The 20,389-nt window shown below is 39.5% G+C and overlaps 2 pseudogenes; both read left to right on the top strand.

Moving 5' to 3' along the window:
- Positions 1 to 14,588: 14,588 nt before the first annotated feature.
- Positions 14,589 to 16,833, top strand: LOC121485311 (annotated as a pseudogene).
- A 1,847-nt stretch (positions 16,834 to 18,680) lies between these two features.
- On the top strand, positions 18,681 to 20,068 carry LOC121484833 (annotated as a pseudogene).
- The last annotated feature ends 321 nt before the right edge of the window (positions 20,069 to 20,389 follow it).

Raw genomic sequence — 20,389 nt, 5'->3', positions numbered from 1 at the left:
TTCAAGTACTAGGTAGTTCTCACTGTTAAACATCGTCTTTCAAAACCTCAAATTTATACTTGAGAAAATCCACTGATTATCACAGACTATACATATTAGAGGAAGTAACTTCATAAATTGACAATGTTCTAAACAAAGCTTTTTTTGTTAGAAATCACATTTTTTCTTGAGTCTAGGAGTTTATCTGCACATCAAGTCTTCTGTTTGATAGACAAATTAAACATGGACAAGTACATAGTGTCATAAAGAGAAGATAATACAACATTAAGAAGAGATTATCCCACAGGGGTTCTGAGAGAGAGTACCTAGAAACATAAAACTAAGTTCCCACCAGCCTCCTTGGCCCACAGGCTCCTCAACATGGGCCCCACCTACAAGGCCCAAGGACCAATCCAGTCCTCTTCTGATCCTGCATTCCTTTTTTTTTTTTTTTTTATTCATTCATGATAGACAGACAGAGAGAGAGAGAGAGGCAGAGACACAGACAGAGGGAGAAGCAGGCTCCATGCCGGGAGCCCGATGTGGGACTCGATCCCGGGACTCCAGGGTAGCGCTCTAGGCCAAAGGCAGGCACTAAACTGCTGAGCCACCCAGGGATCCCCTGCATTCCTTGTCTTATTGAAACTAACTAATCTCATGTGTACCCATGAGACTGTGATTTATAATTTAAAAAAAATTGTTTTGGTCTTCATCCCCATACCTAGCATAGAACTTCTAAAACCCTTGTAATTTCCAAAGTGGAGAGAAAAATTGTTATATTAATGAGGAAACATTTGGAAAGCATGTAAGGATAGGGCTGGTTGCCAGTGTAGTCAACCACAAGCTTAGAGGGCTAGAGATTTCAGTCTCATTCCGTGACCTCCAGGTACCCGAGAAGCCATGTAACTTTCTCTCTCCCACATTCAGCTTTTTGTGCAAGCCTCTGCCTGGAATATACCCACTAAAGACCAGGAGTGAGGGTGAGGCTCCACCTTGTTCTCACAAGGGAATTTCCCCTCATCCAGGGACTGAAATCCAGTCCCTGAATGCCCTCAGGTTCCTGAATCATGCTGATATCCACCCAACTAGTTCCATGCTCCCCACTCCTGCCAGCTGGGTCTGCCCCCAGGTGAGGGCTCCATCTATCCACAGGCTATATCTATCTGCCAGGTCCTGGCTTCTCCTTGTCTGGCCCCTTTTCATACCAACAGAGCTCCAGTCCTAAGTCTGGGGACCTAAAGAGAACTAATGACCTAATAGACCATCAAAGTACCTCCAAATTCAAGACCTGAGACAGTGTGGAGAAAAATATTATGATGAGTTATTAATGTAAACAAAGTTATGTTGAGTCACCACTATGGACAAACTGTCCCAAACTCCAATAAAAGGCCAATAATAGCATTTAAAACACAGCCTACTTGAGAATGTGATTTATTCACAAATATGTACTGAAATATTTTTTAAACTCACAAAGCAAAATTATATGCATGTTAAAACAATGCAAACGGAAAACATGGGGAAAAAATAACAATTTCCACTTTGTCTAAGGAGGGACTCAGGAGGGAGGAAAGACTGCTAGTCGCTCCAAGTGCGGTGATAGTGAGCAGCTAGCCTTAATCTGTGTCCACTGTGGGCTAGTCATTGTACCAGTTACATTACATAAATTATCTCAGATCTTCACCACAGACTTGCAAAAGAGGGGATATCCTCTTTTTAAAAATGAGAAAATAGAGGTTAGTAGCTCTCCCCATGTAACACAGCTTGTCAAGAGTAGAAGAAATATCTAAACCAGTGTCTGAGACCAAAAGCTATGCCTCATCTCAACTCCACACTGCTTTCAGAAGAGGAGTTTGCTGCTGGGTGACATCACTCAGCAAGAAGTATGAAGGAACATCTGCATCAGGTGAGTGTCTTGGCAGAAAGTGTCAAATCTGTCTGGCAGGAGTGGCAAAGTTGCTTGAGATGGTTGCAAGCCCTGAGTTTGGTGAATAAAAGGACCACCATTTGAGGGCATCAATGATCAAAAAGTTAAAATTTAGACTTAATAGCACAAGCTTTAAGGAGCTTATGCAGCTTTTTTAATTGAACAGTGACCAGGTAAAGAGAATTCTTCATTGGAAACTGTGTTTAGAGCAGGGAGTTGAATAAGGAGAGTAGAAGCACCTCGCCCTATAAGTCCTTATGGGAGGGATGAATGGAAACTGAAAGAATAGGAAGGAAAAGGAGGGCTGAAGAAAGATGGGAGGATTTGGAGGGCAGGCAAAATGCAGCTGTGGGGAAAGAAGAGCTCAAAGAGAAGAAGATTCTGATTACCTGTGCAGGGGATTTGTGTGACCTAACTTAGAGTTATTTGGCAGAAGAGGAGAGGAAAAAAAGAGACTATAAAGTCTAAGAGAAAGTTGAGGCCACAGTCAGCTGTTACAGATCATGTGTTCTAAAGCCTGCAAGGAAAATGAGATGAGCTGGTAGCTGGTTGGAAAAATCAGGTTTGGGGTTTTTCCTGTGTAATTGGGGCTTGAATACAACAAAGAAAGAGAACAAGTAAGACGAATACACAGAGTCCTAAACTGATCTCTAGGAGAGGCCCCAGGGTAACCATGACAACACTGGAGCAAGGTAAACACAGAAGCTTCCTAGCATCTAAGCCTACTGTGTGATGAGCTAGGCTGGGTCACTGCAGGTCCTGACTCCTGACTCTTCTAACCATTGGCCTTGGGACATTGGTTAAGTCACTTACAATTCATTTCCTCGAGTGTAATGGGGGAGCAATAAACATTTTCCTGTCTACCCAGCACTGGTACCAATCCACACTAGGGGCTCATTTACTATTCCTTGGTTGATTATCTCATGGAGTAGTTATGAGGATATAGATAAGAAGGCGTGTGGGAAGATTTAAAAGTGCTATAAATGTCATTATTCAGTAAATGTTATTTTCCACAGTAGCTCAATATTCATCATGTGTTTAAGTCATAACATCATTTAATTTATTCTAATTACTAAACTTCAAACATACATGGAGCAAAATAACAACTATTCTTGGGGGAAATTATTTACACATAAGTTTTAACATGTTTAGAACAGTGGTTCCTAAATATCCACCTAAATAAATTGCCGGAGAATCAACAGGAGAACTCTTCAAAATAGAAAGACACCTGGGGACTGGGTGATGAGCACTGGATGTTATGCTATATGTTGGAAATCGAACTCCAATAAAAAATATACAAAAAAGAAAAAAAAAGAAAGAGACCTGGGGCCCCCTCTTGGAAATTCTGATTCTGTAGTTCCAGGGTCAGACTGGAGGATCTCCACTAGGAGTTCCTAAGCTGGTTCTAACATGCAGGCAGCTTTGGGAAGTACTAACTGAGAATGTTTTACAAAAGTACTGATCTCTCTCAATTATTAGACTGTCCTCCAAAAAGCAAAAAGCCACCAGTACTTTCTAGAACTCTACCATGAAAGAAACTGTGGATGAGATATCCCCACCCTACTATCTGTGAGCCCTGAAATATTCTTGGCCCACACCTGGTCCCTGGGCCCACTCCATTCTGTTCCTCTTTCCCCCCCCCCCTTTTTTTTTTAAGCTGCCTCCATCTACCCCAATCCTTGTGGTTCTGCCCCCCTTCCCAAGACCTTTTCTTCTTGTTTTGCTGTCCCTGAACATAAACACACTAGCCCTTTCCCTATTAACCAATGATTACTACAAAGGAGAAGGAAAACAAAAGGCAACAAACTTGGGAGAAAGATAAAGTTTCCAGACTCTCCAAAACCTTATGGCCATGATTCTTGATTCCCATCAGAGAGCCTGAGGTTGGTGGCAACTTTGAGGGAAAAGAGCTGACAGGAAGTTTCCAAATCAAGAGCATGGTGTTGGAGGACCCTGGGCTCACCTTCCCCCCGCCCATCACACTGGATATGCAGCTACATAGGGAACAAATTTCTCAAAAAAAAAATAAAAACCTATGAACTGTCTGAGTGACCCTTCACATCAGGTGGATGAGAGAAGGCCCACAGCAAAGCAGGCAGGAGAGGCTGAACACAATCCCACCATGAAGTCCATTCCCTGCGGCGTGAGACACAATCAGGAGGGAACTCAAGACCTGGAGCTTCTCCCTGAGGAATGAAAGGTTTGAACTCTACATCAGGCACCCCAGCTTTTAAGACCTGCACCTGAGAGGCAAGCCCCTGAAACACTGACTTTGAAAAGGAGCAGGGCTTGACCCAGGAAGCACCCAAGGCTCTAACCACCTGAGAAAGTCTCTTAAATAGCCACACCCTCGGGCTCACCTGCATTGGACTCACCTGCTGCTACCTCAGCGCAAAGGCTATGAAGGAGGCTAACTGCTTTCAGACACCTGAGCAGCAGGCATCTCATTTAGCAGCATCTAGAGGCCTGCTGGTTGGCCCATGCTTCGTCTCTGCCTTGCTCTAGCTAATGGCCACCATCTTCTTTTTTTAATGCTATATATTTTTTTGTCATTGTTCTTTTTTCCCCCTTTCTTTTCCTGCAAGGGCTCTTGCTCTGCTACTCCAGAGTGCCAGTATTTCCTGGGGGGAAGGGAGCTTTTGCACACCTCTTGTTGCCCTCAGAGCAGCAAGAAAAAACAACTTATCACATACAGGGGAACTCCCAAAGGACTATTGGAAGATTTTTCAGCAGAAACTTTACAGGCTCGAGGGAAAGGATACAATATATTCAAAGTGTTGAGAGAAAAATACTTCCTACCATGAATACTCTATCCAGAAAGTTATTCAGAATGGAAGGAAAGAGGAAGATTTGGCCAAACAAAACCAAAAGGAGTTCATCACCACTAAACTGGCCTTACAAGAAATGTGAAAGGGACTTCTTTAAGTTGAAAAGAAAAGGTGCTAATTAGTTAAAGTAAACACGTGAAAGTATAAATCTTACTGGTAACGATAAATATACAGTAAAGGTAGTAGATTAATCACTTATACAGCTAGTAAGAAAGCCTATAATATGATGTTGCTGGTAGAAAGACAAAGGAAGGAAAGAGACATGAAAGATTCTTAAATAATTCTAGTGAACATTATAGATTTTTGCATTCAGAATTTTTTTAAAAGATTCTGTTTATTTATTCATGAGAGACACAGAGAAGCAGAAACATAGGCAGAGGGAGAAGCAGGCTCCCCATGGGAGCCCGATGTGGGACTCGATCCCAGGCCCCTGGGGATCACAACCTGAGCCAAAGGCAGATGCTCAACCACTGAGCCACTCAGGTGCCCCTTGCATTCAGAATGAAGTCACATTTTCCTTCATTTCAACACAGAAGAATGGTATGATTAGCAATTATCCATACTTTCTTACATATTTCCTCCTATTCACCCTGTCTACCTTTCCCCAAACACCAACTCATGTATATTTTTCGCTCATCAATTTTTCAAAGCTCGCTTACTCCTGGAAGCCCTGACTACTCCCAGTGGATGCAATCAGTCCTCTACACCTATGAAAACAGTTTATTTCATGTCATATTAGACTAATGGATATTGTGCTTAGCCTTGTAAGGTCACTTCTGGATATTGTATTATCACTTCCTCAAATTAGGATCCCTCATGTCCCAGCCCAGCCAAGTGCTATCACAAATACACGCATGTACGTCAACTGCCTGCTAGAAAGTGAGAGGCAGCAAAAGAACAGGATGAAGCATAGGTGCAGCACCTGGCTTGCAGGTTCCAGGCTTCTTCACATGCCTCCAAATATGTGGCTTTGGGCAGTGAGACTAATTATAGACCTGCCTCGCTGCTGAGAGGAGCTTGCAAATGGAAAAGACTTAGTATCTCTGTCCTAACAGGGCCATGAAATGCCATGAAAGTACTTAAATAGTACTTTTTGCAAGATCCACTGATCTTGCACGGTGTTACCTCTATAATTTCTAAAAAAAAAAAAAAACTGCCAGCTCCTAATATGAGAATAAATCTTACTATTTAGTTTATGTTTCGATTTAGTCTGTTTTTTTACTTGTTTTTAAAATCAGAATCAAACAAAATTAAACTAATAAAGAACTTAGGATACTTTTATAAAGAAACCTTAACTACCTATAGATTTAAAACAAATTTGCTGAATCCTAAAATTATTTTTTTAAATATGTTATTTATTCATTCATGAGAGACACTGAGAGAGAAGCAGAGACATAGGCAGAGGGAGAAGTGGGCTCCCCTACCGGGAGCCTGTTGGGACTTGATCCTAGGACTCCAGGATCACAACCTGAGCCAAAAGCAGATGCTCAACCACTGAGCCACTCAGTGCCCCCTAAAATTATTTGTAATATTTGTTATTCATAGCATCTTATCTGGTTTGAGACCATGTATAGATTGATTCAGAGATTATGTACTTGGGCATGCTCCTTCCAAGTAGGTCCATCCTTTCCCAAAACACTTAGGAACCTTATTCCTGGGATGTTACTGCCACCTAGTGGAAATTTCACTAAATGTGAAATAAATGTTTTTTCAAGACCAATTTTTCTCTGCACCTTCTCACTCACTATTCTCCCCACCCATTCTTTTCCATTTTTCTTTCTTTCTATTATAGGTGTCCCCAGGCACCTCTCTGGTATTCCAAAATAGAAAATATTTGGTCAGTCACTGGGAACTTCCTTAAAATGTGGGGCTTTGTGCCAACAGGACAATATTTCTATTTGGCCAAAACTGATTTGTCAGGACCACAATAAGGGAAAATAGAAAATTAAAATATTTTTTGCATAAATGAAAAGAATCAAGATAAAACATGAAAAAGTATTTATGGTATACTGCCTTATGTAAGAAAGAAGAAGGTGAAATAAGAAAATATGTTATATGTCAAGTGAATCTCAATACAACTGGGGGGTAAAATATGTGCTTATTTATGCAAAATCAAATGCAGGGAAGATAAACCAGAAATTACTGGGATTGGTTACCTAAAAGGAGAAGATGAGGAGTGGGAAAGATAGTAAAAACAATGTAACTACTCTGATCATATTTTTTATAGAATTTTGACTTTTGAACCATGTATTTTTATTTTCAAAATATAAAATTAAACCCACAGGTTGGATTGACTCTAAACTAAACAAAAACAGAAACAAATCAGCATAAGTATGATCACATCAATAACATAACCACTTAAAAGAAGAAAAATAACGATTCCAAGTAATTTCTTAATCCAAGGACTGTAATTTTCCATCATCAGGGGGTGTTCTAAGGATAAATAAGAACTCCAAGAAAACCTTGAAATCAACTTGGTACGTTTGTTGTTGGCAGTAGTATTGATCTAGTAATTCTGAAACCAGTTTTATGTGTATTTTAGAATTTCAAATAAATAGATACATCGATGTTAGGAACCAGTTTTCCCCACTGTGGAAGATTTTTGTTTAAGATATGGAACAGGGGAAGAAAAGGCAAACCCTATGGCATTGGATTAAAAATTCTTGGTCCAGATCACCACTTCCACATGCATTTGTTGGTATTTTTTCTTTTTCTTTTCTTCTCTTTTCAAGGTTGGGTATAGACTCATGAATTTTTTAAAAGTTCAACATGTTATAGTTCCTTTCGGTTGTTTAGTTTTGCTGGTTCCTGTGTTCTTTTGCAGTTCCCTGTCAGCTTTTGAGCATACTGTTATGTTCTGAAAAAAGAATATGTTCCAAGTAACCTGGTATTTTCCCTGACCTAGCCCTGGAATATGCCATTTTTTTCTATGTGACTCTACTTCCTTCTGTTGGACGTTGGTATTTAGATGTTGAAATCAGGGTACAAGGTGTACTTTTTCTACGGAAGAGTCATTGTTTCTAGGATCTTTCACTGGACAAAGATAGGGAATTTATACTTTTTAAAACCATGAATTTGTAATGATACCTCTAATTCCAGCAAGGCTATCATTCAGAATAGAAGAGATGAAGAGTATCCCAGACAAACAAAAACTAAAGGAGTTTGTGACCACTAAAGCAACCCTGCAAGAAATATTAAAGAAGACTCTGTGAGTGCAAAGGAGAGACCAAAAGCGACAGACAAGAAAGGATCAAAGAAAATCTCCAGAAACGATGACAAAACAATAAAATGGCACTAAACATTTATGTATCAGTAATTACTTTGTATATGGACTTAACGCTCCAATCAAAAGACATAGGATGTCAGAATGGATTTTAAAAAAAAAGATTCATCTATATGCTACCAAAAAGAGATTCATTTTAAACCTAAGGACACCTACAAACTAAAAGTAAGAGGGTAAAGAGACATTTATCGTGTAAATGGATGTCAAAAGAAAATCAGAATAGTAATAACTTAGACAAACTGGACTTCTTTGTTTTTGTATTGCTTTTATCCTTCTTTGACATCAGGCTAGTACAGCCTTCATGGAATGATTTTGAATTCCATTATTTGTAAGATTTTGATAAAGATTGTCATTAATTGCTTAAATGTTTGGTAAAATTCATCAATGAAGCCATGCAGTTTCTGTACTGGGAGATTTTTGATTCCCAAAACACTTTCATTCTTGTTATTGGTCTGAGATTTCCTACTTCTTGGATTCAATATTCATGATTTAATCATGGTAACTTGTGCATTTTTAGGAATTATCTTGGGTTTTTTTCTAAGTTATCTGATTTGCTAGCATATAATTGTTTATAGTAACCTGTTTTCACAGTGTCTTTCTGTGATTATCTGTTGTATTTTTTTCTCTTCCATTTCTCATTTTGGTTTTTGAGTCCTCTTTTCTCATCTTAGTTAATGTAGTTAAAGCATTGCAATTTTATTTTTTTTGGATAACCTGATCATTACTCTCAATGTTATACTATCGTTTATTCTGGTCTCTCATTTATTTCTGACTTTCTTTGTTATTTTCTTTCTCTACTAGATTTCAGCTAAGTTTCTTCTTTTTCTAGTTCCTTGTGGTGTAATGTTGTCTATTTGAACTTTTTTCTTAATACAAGCATTTATAGCATAAATCTCACTCCAAAATCTGTTTTTGCTGGATCTCATAGGTTTTAGAATATTGTGTTTTCTTTTTCTTTTGTTTTGAGACATGTTTTGATTTGTTGTTTGATTTCTTATTTGCCCCATTGCTTGTGCAATAGTGTGTTGTTTAGTTTTTATGCATTAAATGCTTAATATTTACAATACAGATTTTCCAGCTCTGTGTTATTAATTTTTAGTTTTGTACTATTGTAGTTATGAAAGATATTTGGTATGATTTAAGTCTTCATAAATTTGTAATATTTGTTATGTCTCTTTTTATGTGATTTTTATTATTTAACCTGTGTGAACTTAAAGAAAATGTGTTTCATTTTTCTTGAATGGAATGTTATATATATATCTTTAGAACGATGTATTCTGAAGTATGCTTCCAGTAAGACTGTTCTTGTTGAAAAAAATAATAATAATTTTTTTTTCTCATTAAACTTTTGTTTTAATGGGTCTCAAAATTCTGTGACAGATTTTTGGTCAAGTTGTTTCCATTAAAAAGTACTGATTTTAAAAACTAATAACTTAAAACTGCCACACACGCACAAAAAAAAAAAAAACAAATGGTCCATAAAACATTCTCCTTTCCTTCTGAAGGTTTTACGATGCATTGTTATCATTAACCAGTCTTTTACTATTAAACTTAAATGGCCAATTGACACAAACAGTTCTGAGACCGTTCTTCCACCACTGATTAAGACTGGGGTGGCAGGTATTGGGGATAATATTCATTTAGCCTTCTGAGCTTTCTGGGCAGACTTGGTGACTTTGCCAGCTCCAGTTGCCTTCTTGTCCACTGCTTTGATGACACCCACAGCAACCGTCTGTCTCATGTCACGAACAGCAAAACGACCCAGAGGAGGATAGTCAGAGAAGCTCTCAACACACATAGGTTTGCCAGGAACCATATCAACAATGGCAGCATCCCCAGATTTCAAGAACTTGGGACCATCTTCCAGCTTCTTTCCAGAACGAAGATCTATCTTTTCCTTCAGCTCAGCAAACTTGCAAGCAATGTGAGCTGTGTGACAATCCAGCACAGGTGCATATCCAGCACTGATTTGGCCTGGATGGTTCAGGATAATCACCTGAGGAGCCTTTTCCCATCTCAGCAGCCTCCTTCTCAAATTTTTCGATAGTTCTTTTGTCGATTCCACCACATTTGTAGATCAGATGGCCAGTAGTGGTAGACTTGCCCAAATCTACGTGTCCAATGACGACGATGTTGATGTGAGTCTTCTCCTTTCCCATTTTGGTTTAGGTTTAGTGGTGGTTTTCATGACACCTGTGTTCTGGCGGCAAACCCGTTGCGAAAAAAAATAATAATAATAATAAATTTAACTGAGGGTATGTGTTTAAAAATAAAGCATACCAGAAAGGAACTGGGGAAGGGTAGGTGAAGTAGGTGATGGGAATTAAAGAGTACACTTATCATGATGAGCACTGAGTAATATACAGAATTGTTGAATACAATATACTATATTGTATACCTGAAACTAACACTGTATGTTAACTACACTGGAATTTAAGTAAAAAGGTTAAAAAAAGAAAATACTAGACACCAAAAATTAAATACAAAATTAAAGTCCATGAATCTATACCCATCCTTAAAAAGAGAGAAAAAGAAAAAGAAAGGATGCCAACCAATGCTTGTGGAAGGAATGGTAGAAATAAAAAAAATCATCATTTTAAAACCATCATAGGAATAATAGATTCAGGCAAGCATCATCAGGGTGTGCTAAAATCATTCAGTAAAAAAATTGGGGCATAAAAGAATATTTATACAATCTGAAAGTATTGTTCCACAGAATATGTATGAATTACAAATAAAAATGTAGCTTTACAATGAATCTGGCAGTTAGCACTTTGATTAAATGATCAAACTTAATATTTGCAATAATGGGACCATCTGACAGCAGGTGCCTTTTGATATGACACACTGAGGAGGATACAAATCACTTCTATGGTATTCCTGCCAATACTGCAAGACCTGAGTCTAATCCTGAGGAAACATCAAGCAAACCCAAACTGAAGAATATCTATATTTACCTGACTTGGACTCCAAAAATGTCAATGTCATAAAAGACTAAAAAAGGCTGGAGAGCTGCTCTTGAGTAAAGGAGACAAAAGAAACAGATAATTAACTATAATGTGTGTAATCCTTGATTGTCTCTTGGATGATTAAAAAAAATTCTGTAAAAGACATTATCGAGAAAATAATAATAATATTGAATAAGGACTCATATTAGGTGATAATTATAAGTATTTTAGATGATAGCATTGTATCAATTTTAAATTTCCCAAGTGTAATAATTCTACTTTAGCAAGACCAGAGAATGCTCTTGTTTTTATGAAATATAGGCTGAAGCATTTAGGAATAAAATATCGCAATGTCTACAACTATCTCTGAAATGGTTCAACATGATCTCATCCATAAATATTTTAGTGTATATCTCAAAAATATAAGAGCATCTGAAAAAATAATAACATGACATGGGATTCTTAAAGTTTCCCTGGTGATTCTATTGTCCAACTATAGATCAATACTACAGAGATAATAAGCAGAACTAATCTTAGAAGTCAAATCTGATCATTTGGTCATGGTGGCTTAGAACACTGTGTTAAAAAAGACTCTGATATAGGTTTAGGCTCAACCAGAGAGAATGCTATGATTGATTGGCTAGGTCTGTCTTGGTGCTCAGAAGATTCCTATATATTATCTGAGTCATGTTGTAAGCGTGAAACAGTGTTGACACAAAAGAGCAAGCTACATGCTAGAAGATAAAAAGGAGATTCTAGCATCACCAGTGAAGTCTGAACTTATCTTAGATAACTGACCTCCTCTGTCTTGAAGAAATCAGGACCAGACTTATTTTCTTAGTTACTATGACTAACATTATAATGAAACAAAGGTCAGGTGGGGGGAGGGGTACATATATATGTGTATTAAGCTTTGAAGAGCTCTTTGATCATGACACAGTCCATGCAGGTAGGTAGGAAAGAACTACATGGAAGAGCTCTTTAGAGTAACAGCCATTTTTTTAAAAAAGTATGAGCATATGGGGAATATCAGTAGAAATGAATATTGTAACAAAGGGTCAAATGGAAATGCTAGAAATAAAAAACACAATACCAGAAATGAAGAATTATTTAGATATAGATTTGTTACAGCTGAGGGAAAAAAACTCAGTAAAATTTGAAGATAGATCAAGAAATTATCCAAACTGAAACACGAAAAGAAAAAGAGTGAATAAAAAACTGTGCATCAAAAAAACCATTAGGTAAGATCAAATGGCTCATTATATGAATAATTGGAGTCATAGGAAGAAAGGAAGGAAGGAAGGAGGAGAGGGGAGGGAGGGAGAGGGGAAGGTGGAGGGAGAGACAGATAATACGGGAGAAGAAATATTTGAAGAGATAATGACCAAAAATTTTTCCAAAATTATGAAAGAGATCAAGCTGTAGACCCAGAAGTTCACAGAATCCCAGGCAGGATACATTAAACACACACACACACACACACACACACACACACACACACACACCTAGTCTAACTCCTGAAAACCAAAAATGAAGAGAAAATCTTGAAGATACCCTGGGGGGGGGGGGGGACTACATACAAAGAAAGAAAAAAAAAAGAATTACAGCCATCAGAAACTATGCAATGCAGAAGACAAGAAAGTGGCATCTTGAAAGTATCAAAGAATAAAACTGTCAATACTAGAATTCTCTACCCAGGGAAAATACCATTCAAAAATGAAGGTTAAATAGATTTTTTCAGAAAAACTAATGCTGAAATAATTCATTGCCAGGATATCTACAATTCAAGAAATGTTAGAGGAAGCTTGTCAGGCAGAAGGGCTGTGATATTAGACAAACACTTGAATCTACACAAATAATCTTGCCACGTGAGTAAATGCTAAATTATGAATTATAATTTATTAGTTAATGGAAGTTAGTTTTCCACAACTGCTGTGTATGATAGTTAGAAGACCTCAGTGAAGACATCATAATCTGAAATAAAAAGAAAAGAAAGGGAAGATAAGCTAATCGATGTGTTTTACCATACCCAAGGTCCCTTTAAAGGAAAATTGCCAAGTCACTATTAGTGAGTACTTAAGTACAATGACTATGAAAGATTTTGAAGGAGAAGGAAATTACATGCCATTAGGCAACAGAAGACATGATTTTAAACAAAATCCATGCAACAGGGAGGGGAAATAATTTACAGAACTGAGGGAAAATTTTGTGGCAGGACCTACAAAACAGTGATAGAGAAGAGTTGAATCACCCTAACAGCAAATTATCCATGAGTTTTAGGTTTGGGGAAGCCAGTTGCCCAGGTCACAATTTTACTCTCCATGAGGTCACAATTTTACTCTCCACGAGGCTATTACATGAAGATTCTTATTGTTCCAGTAAACTCGGTAGGACTTCCTTCAGATCTTCATACTTTTTCCTCTTTTGTTGACAACTGGACTGTGCAGCTCAGTCTTGAGGTAGGAATCCTAATTTATTTGAAACACAATATGGCTTAGTATATTAGTTTCCTAGGGCTACTGTGACAAATTACCACAAACTGATTGGCTAAAAACAACAGAAATTCATTCTCTCACAGTTCTGGAGGACAGAAGTTCGAAATCAAGGTATTGGCAGGACCAGTTCCTTCTGAAGGCTCTGGGAGAGAATCCATTCCCACCCTTGCTGTCACCCAGTGGCTGACAGCAATCTTCAGCATTCCTTGGATTACAGAGGCATCACTCCCATCTCTGCATCCATTTTCACATCCCCTTCCCTTCCCTTCTATGTGTCTTTCCCCTTTCGTTTCTCCTCTAAAGACACTTGTCATTAGATTTAAGGCCCACCCTAGTGCAGTATGATCTCATCTCAAGATCCTTAATCACATCTGAAAAAATCCTTTCTCTAAATAAGGTCACTTTCACAGATTCAAGGCCCCTACTGAGTAGATATATTTGGCGGGGGGAGGTATGGAGGAGGAAGCATCATTCAATCCATGACACCTAATTGGGAATTGAAAAACAGGTTATAGGGATCCCTGGGTGGCACAGCAGTTTGATGCCTGCCTTTGGCCCAGGGAGCGATCCTAGAGATGCATGGAGCCTGCTTCTCCCTCTGCCTATGTCTCTCTCTCTCTCTCTCTCTCTCTCTCTCTCTCTCTCTCTGTGTGTGTGTGTGTGTGTGTGTGTGTGTGACTATCATAAATAAATAAAAATTAAAAAAAGAAAAGAAAAACAGGTTATAGTCCCTGCTCCATAATTAACCTACTTGCTGTGTGTGATGTTCCACATGTTGGTTAACTTCCCTGAATCTTAATTCACTCATCTGAAAATGAGAATAATATCCACCCTGCTTTTTTCCCTGTGAAGTAGTGTGTATCGAGTACATTTTAACTAAATGCTAAATGAATAAATTTTAAAAATGAGTGACTGAATAAGTAAATTCATTTGGAAGTGTTCAGTTTGCCATTATCAAATGAGATCTGGCACTCAGGAGAGAGGCGAGGGCTGAATATTCAGACAGGGGGGTCTTCAGCATCAACAGGAACAAGTGAGACCACCTAGAGAGAAAAACAGAAGAAAAGTGAAGATACAGGTCAACCCGGTAGCCGAGTGGTGGCGCTGCAGTGAAGGCACCTTACAGGCAACATGTCCCATCTACCCATGAAACTCCTGCACAAGAAGATAGAGAAACAGAATCTCAAGTTGCACCAGCGAAACTTGAAGCTCCAGGGGGCCTCAGATCTGAGCTTATCAGAAACACAAAATGGAGATGTGTCTGAAGAAACAGTGGGAGGTGGGAAGGTTAAAAAATCTCTAAAACAGTCTGTGAACATGGGCTCGTCAGAAGCCCAGAATGGAGAGGTAGCTAAAGAAACAGTGGAAACTGTACAAATGGGATCCCTGGGTGGCGCAGCGGTTTGGCGCCTGCCTTTGGCCCAGGGCGCGATCCTGGAGACCCGAGATCGAATCCCACGTTGGGCTCCCCGTGCATGGAGCCTGCTTCTCCCTCTGCCTGTGTCTCTGCCTCTCTCTCTCTCTGTATGACTATCATAAATAAAGAATAAAAAAAAAAAAAAAGAAACTGTACAAATAAGAAAGAAAGAGAAAGAAAGAAAGAAAGGAAGGAAGGAAGGAAGGAAGGAAGGAAGAAAGAAATCTACCATAATAATCAATGGAGAAGCAGCAACACAGCCTCCCAATTCAGAATCAGAAAAAAAGAAGAAAAAGAGAAAAATGGTGGATGACACTGGGCCTGATAAAAAAATCAAAAACTGAAGACAAAGGGGACTCTGAAGAAGGGACCCAGGCTCCTGAAGACACAGAAAACAATGCGGAGAAGCCAGATGATGAGGAAGAGGACAGTTAAGTGCCCAGCCTACCCCTGGGACTGACAGGAGCTTTTGAGGATACTTCATTTGCTTCTCTTTCTGATCTTATCAGTGAGAACACTCTGAAGGCAATAAAAGAATTGGGTTTTACAAACATGACTGAAATTCAGCATAAAAGTATCAGACCACTTCTGGAAGACAGGGATCTCCTTGCGGCCGCAAAAACAGGCAGTGGCAAAAAAAAAGTGGCATTTCTCATTCCTGCGGTCGAACTCATTGTCAAGTTAAAGTTCATGCCTAGGAATAGAACAGGAGTTCTTATTCTCTCACCTACTAGGGAACCGGCCATGCAGACTTTGGGTGTTCTTAAAGAGTCATGACACACCATGTTCACACATACGAGTTAATAATGGGTGGCAGCAACAGATCTGCTGAAGCACAGAAACTTGATAACGGGATCAACATCATTGTGGCCACACCAGGCTGTCTCCTGGGCCACATGCAGAATACCCCAGGTTTTATGTATAAAAATCTACAGTGTCTGGTTATTGATGAGGCTCATCGTATCTTGGATGTTGGGTTTGAAGAGGAATTAAAACAAATTATTAAACTTCTGCCAACACGCAGGCAAACCATGCTCTTTTCTGCCACACAAATTCGAAAAGTTGAAGACTTGGCAAGGATTTCTTTGAAAAAGGAGCCATTGTATGTTGGTGTTGATGACGATAAAGCTAATGCGACAGTGGATGGTCTTGAGCAGGGATATGTTGTTTGTCCCTCAGAAAAGAGGTTCCTTCTGCTCTTTACCTTCCTTCAGAAGCACCGGAAGAAGAAACTGATGGTCTTCTTTTCATCCTGTAAGTCCATGAAATACCACTATGAGTTGCTGAACTACATCGATTTGCCTGTCTTGGCCATTCATGGAAGGCAGAGGCAAATAAGCGTACAACCACATTCTTCCAGTTCTGCAATGCTGATTCGGGGATATTGTTGTGTACAGACATGGCAGCTAGAGGGCTAGATATTCCTGAAGTCGACTGGATTGTTCAGTATGACCCTCCAGATGACCCCAAGGAATATATTCATGTGAGAAGAACAGCCAGAGGCCTAAACGGAAGAGGTCACGCCTTGCTCATCTTACGCCCTGAAGAGTTGGGTTTCCTTCGTTACTTGAAGCAATCCAAGGTTCCATTAAGTGAATTTGAGTTTTCCTGGTCCAAGATTTCTGACATTCAGTCTCAGCTTGAAAAACTGATTGAAAAGAACTACTTCCTTCATAAGTCAGCGCAGGAGGCATATAAGTCCTACATTCGAGCATATGATTCCCATTCTCTGAAACAGATCTTCAATTTAATAACTTAAATTTGCCTCAAGTTGCTCTGTCATTTGGTTTCAAGGTGCCTCCTTTTGTTGATCTGAACGTGAACAGCAATGATGTCAAGCTTAAAAAGAGAGGAGGTGGCGGCAGCTTTGCATACCAGAAAGCCAAGAAAGTTGAGAAGTACAAAATCTTCTAACACATTAGCAGGAAGTCCTCTGACAGCCGGCAGTTCTCCCACTAAAGACACACCTTCCAAAAAAATAAATAAATAAATAATTAAAAAAATAAAAAGACACGCCTTCCTTACATCTTGAATAGCTTTGTCCCGATATGGATTTTTTCCCCCTTTTTCTAACCAAGGAATTGTTGTGGCTTCAGGATTTGGACTGGTGGAACAGCAGTACTCATTGATGTAGCAGCACTGGACATGGATACTTCCATGAAACTTTTATGTTTTACAACAGAGTTCAGTTTCTCTAGGTTGCTCAAGGGCAAAACAAGAGGCCTTTTGGCTTTTGTTGTGATGAGAGAATAGTTTTAATCTTTTACCTCCAAAAAAAAAAAAAAAGTGAAGATACAGCCCAAAGAACTTTCACATTTAACAATCAGACAAGAAGGTACAGCCAAAACTAATGTAACATGGTGTGTTATGCTTCAATTTAAAAAAAAAAAAAAAAGAACTAGACAAGAAGAAGAGATTTCAGGAGAAGGTAAGATATAAGAGCAAAGAAACTAAAGAGTAAATAATTCATCAACCCATTTAAGCACAGAGTAGAGTGACAGGGAAGGGGAGTTGTGGCTTGTAATGGGATGTTGAGAGAATCTGTCCAATGAGCAGAAAAAAATCTTGTGAGGCACATATATGATCACTAGAAGCAATAACCATTTCACTAGGATTACACACCAAATCAAAGAGATTCTGGTTAGAACTACTGAGGACAAACACCTTTTTTCCAAATTGTATTTCGTCTTGATTGTGTAGTTAGCAAGCACAACTAGGATGCAAAAAGTAAAAAAGGAGGAGTCCTGGTCCCTCATGTCTAATACCAATTACCCATTGTCCTCAGTTTCCCCTGTCCTTTGTCCACCAAAAGAAGGGCCAATCTCAGCTTTCGCCATCCCCACTGACCTCTTACCATTTCCCTTTCTGAATACCTGAATATCCTGTACACCTGTACCCAAATGCCACCATGCTGGCTATTCCACAGGATAGCAGGCACCCCTCATTTCAAGAAATGTGACTGACTCATGGAAGACAACATAGTGGAGATAAACCTTCTCATAAGCCACTAAATAGCCAATTACAAAACTCCTACTTGTACTAAGTATTGTCACAAAAAAGTCAGCAGGCTTCATAACTTACACATCTTTGTCGACTATAGTCCCTATGTACCAAGTACCTCAAAGCCTACAAAAGTAACACAAGATACCATGAGAGTTCAGGTAAGTCACCTAAAGGCAAGATGTCAGCCAGACTTGAACCCAGGTCTTCTGACGTCAAGTCCCATGCTTTTTTCCATGACTTCATTCTGGAAAGTTGAATTCTATTTGGGAAGGCAAAACTAACAGACACAAAACCAAAAACCAAGCTGTGTAGGTGGATTTATAGGTTCACAAGAGATAGATCCTCGGGGGCTAGAGGATTTTTTTAAAGATTTTATTTATTTATTTATTCATGAGAGATACAGAGAGAGAGGCAGAAATGCAGGCAGAGGGAGAAGCAGGCTCCTTGTGGGCAGCCCAATGCAGGACTCGATCCCAGGACCCTGAGATCACAACCTGAAGGGAAAGTAGATGCTCAACCACTGAGCACCCAAGGGTCCCTCCCTGTTTTGTATATTTCTGTGGCAAAATACATAATGTAAATACATAACGTAAGGTAAACCATTTCTGAATGTCTGGTTCAGGTATACTTTCCTTTTTAGTGCTAAAAATGTCATTCTTTGATGAAATAATAACCGAAAAAAAAATCACAGACTGTAGTTGGTGGGCAGGGAATTGTTTTTACTTGAAAATGTAGCTTTTTCCGCAACGAGTTTGCCGCCAGAACACAGGTGTCATGAAAACCACCACTAAACCTAAACCAAAATGGGAAAGGAAAAGACTCACATCAACATCGTTGTCATTGGACACGTAGATTCGGGCAAGTCTACCACTACAGGCCATCTGATCTACAAATGTGGTGGGATCGACAAAAGAACTATCGAAAAATTTGAGAAGGAGGCTGCTGAGATGGGAAAAGGCTCCTTCAAGTATGCCTGGGTCTTGGATAAACTGAAAGCTGAACGTGAACATGGTATCACCATTGATATCTCCCTGTGGAAATTCGAGACCAGCAAGTATTATGTGACCATCATTGATGCCCCAGGACACAGAGACTTTATCAAAAGCATGATTACAGGCACATCTCAGGCGGACTGTGCTGTCCTGATTGTTGCTGCTGGTGTTGGTGAATTTGAAGCAGGTATCTCCAAGAATGGGCAGACCCATGAGCATGCCCTTCTGGCTTACACACTGGGTGTAAAACAACTAATTGTTGGTGTTAACAAAATGGATTCCACTGAACCACCCTACAGCCAGAAGAGATACGAGGAAATCGTTAAGGAAGTCAGCACCTACATTAAGAAAATTGGCTACAAACCTGACACAGTAGCATTTGTGCCAATTTCTGGTTGGAATGGTGACAACATGCTGGAGCCAAGTGCTAACATGCCTTGGTTCAAGGGATGGAAAGTCACCCGTAAGGTGGGAATGCCAGCGGAACCACACTGCTTGAAGCCCTGGATTGCATTCTGCCACCAACTCGTCCAACTGATAAGCCCCTGCGTCTGCCTCTCCAAGACGTCTACAAAATTGGTGGTATTGGAACTGTCCCAGTGGGTCGAGTGGAGACTGGTGTTCTTAAGCCTGGCATGGTGGTCACCTTTGCTCCAGTCAATGTTACAACTGAAGTAAAGTCTGTTGAAATGCACCATGAAGCTTTGAGTGAGGCTCTTCCTGGAGACAATGTGGGCTTCAATGTCAAGAACATATCTGTCAAAGATGTTCGTCGTGGCAACGTGGCTGGTGACAGCAAAAATGACCCACCAGTGGAAGCAGCTGGCTTCACAGCTCAGGTGATTATCCTGAACCATCCAGGCCAAATCAGTGCTGGATATGCACCTGTGCTGGATTGTCACACAGCTCACATTGCTTGCAAGTTTGCTGAGCTGAAGGAAAAGATAGATCTTCGTTCTGGAAAGAAGCTGGAAGATGGTCCCAAGTTCTTGAAGTCTGGGGATGCTGCCATTGTTGATATGGTTCCTGGCAAACCTTTGTGTGTTGAGAGCTTCTCTGACTATCCTCCTCTGGGTCGTTTTGCTGTTCATGACATGAGACAGACGGTTGCTGTGGGTGTCATCAAAGCAGTGGACAAGAAGGCAGCTGGAGCTGGCAAAGTCACCAAGTCTGCCCAGAAAGCTCAGAAGGCTAAATGAATATTAGCCCCAATACCTGCCATCCCAGTCTTAATCAGTGGTGGAAGAACGGTCTCAGAACTGTTTGTGTCAATTGGCCATTTAAGTTTAATAGTAAAAGACTGGTTAATGATAACAATGCATCGTAAAACCTTCAGAAGGAAAGGAGAATGTTTTGTGGACCATTTGTTTTTTGTTTTGTTTTGTTTTGTTTTGTTTTTTTGTGTGTGTGTGTGGCAGTTTTAAGTTATTAGTTTTTAAAATCAGTACTTTTTAATGGAAACAACTTGACCAAAAATGTGTCACAGAATTTTGAGACCCATTAAAACAATAGTTTAATGA

This window comes from Vulpes lagopus, chromosome 2 (assembly GCF_018345385.1).
Source record: "Vulpes lagopus strain Blue_001 chromosome 2, ASM1834538v1, whole genome shotgun sequence".
NCBI lineage: Eukaryota > Metazoa > Chordata > Mammalia > Carnivora > Canidae > Vulpes > Vulpes lagopus.
This window is presented reverse-complemented; position numbering and strand designations above follow the sequence as displayed.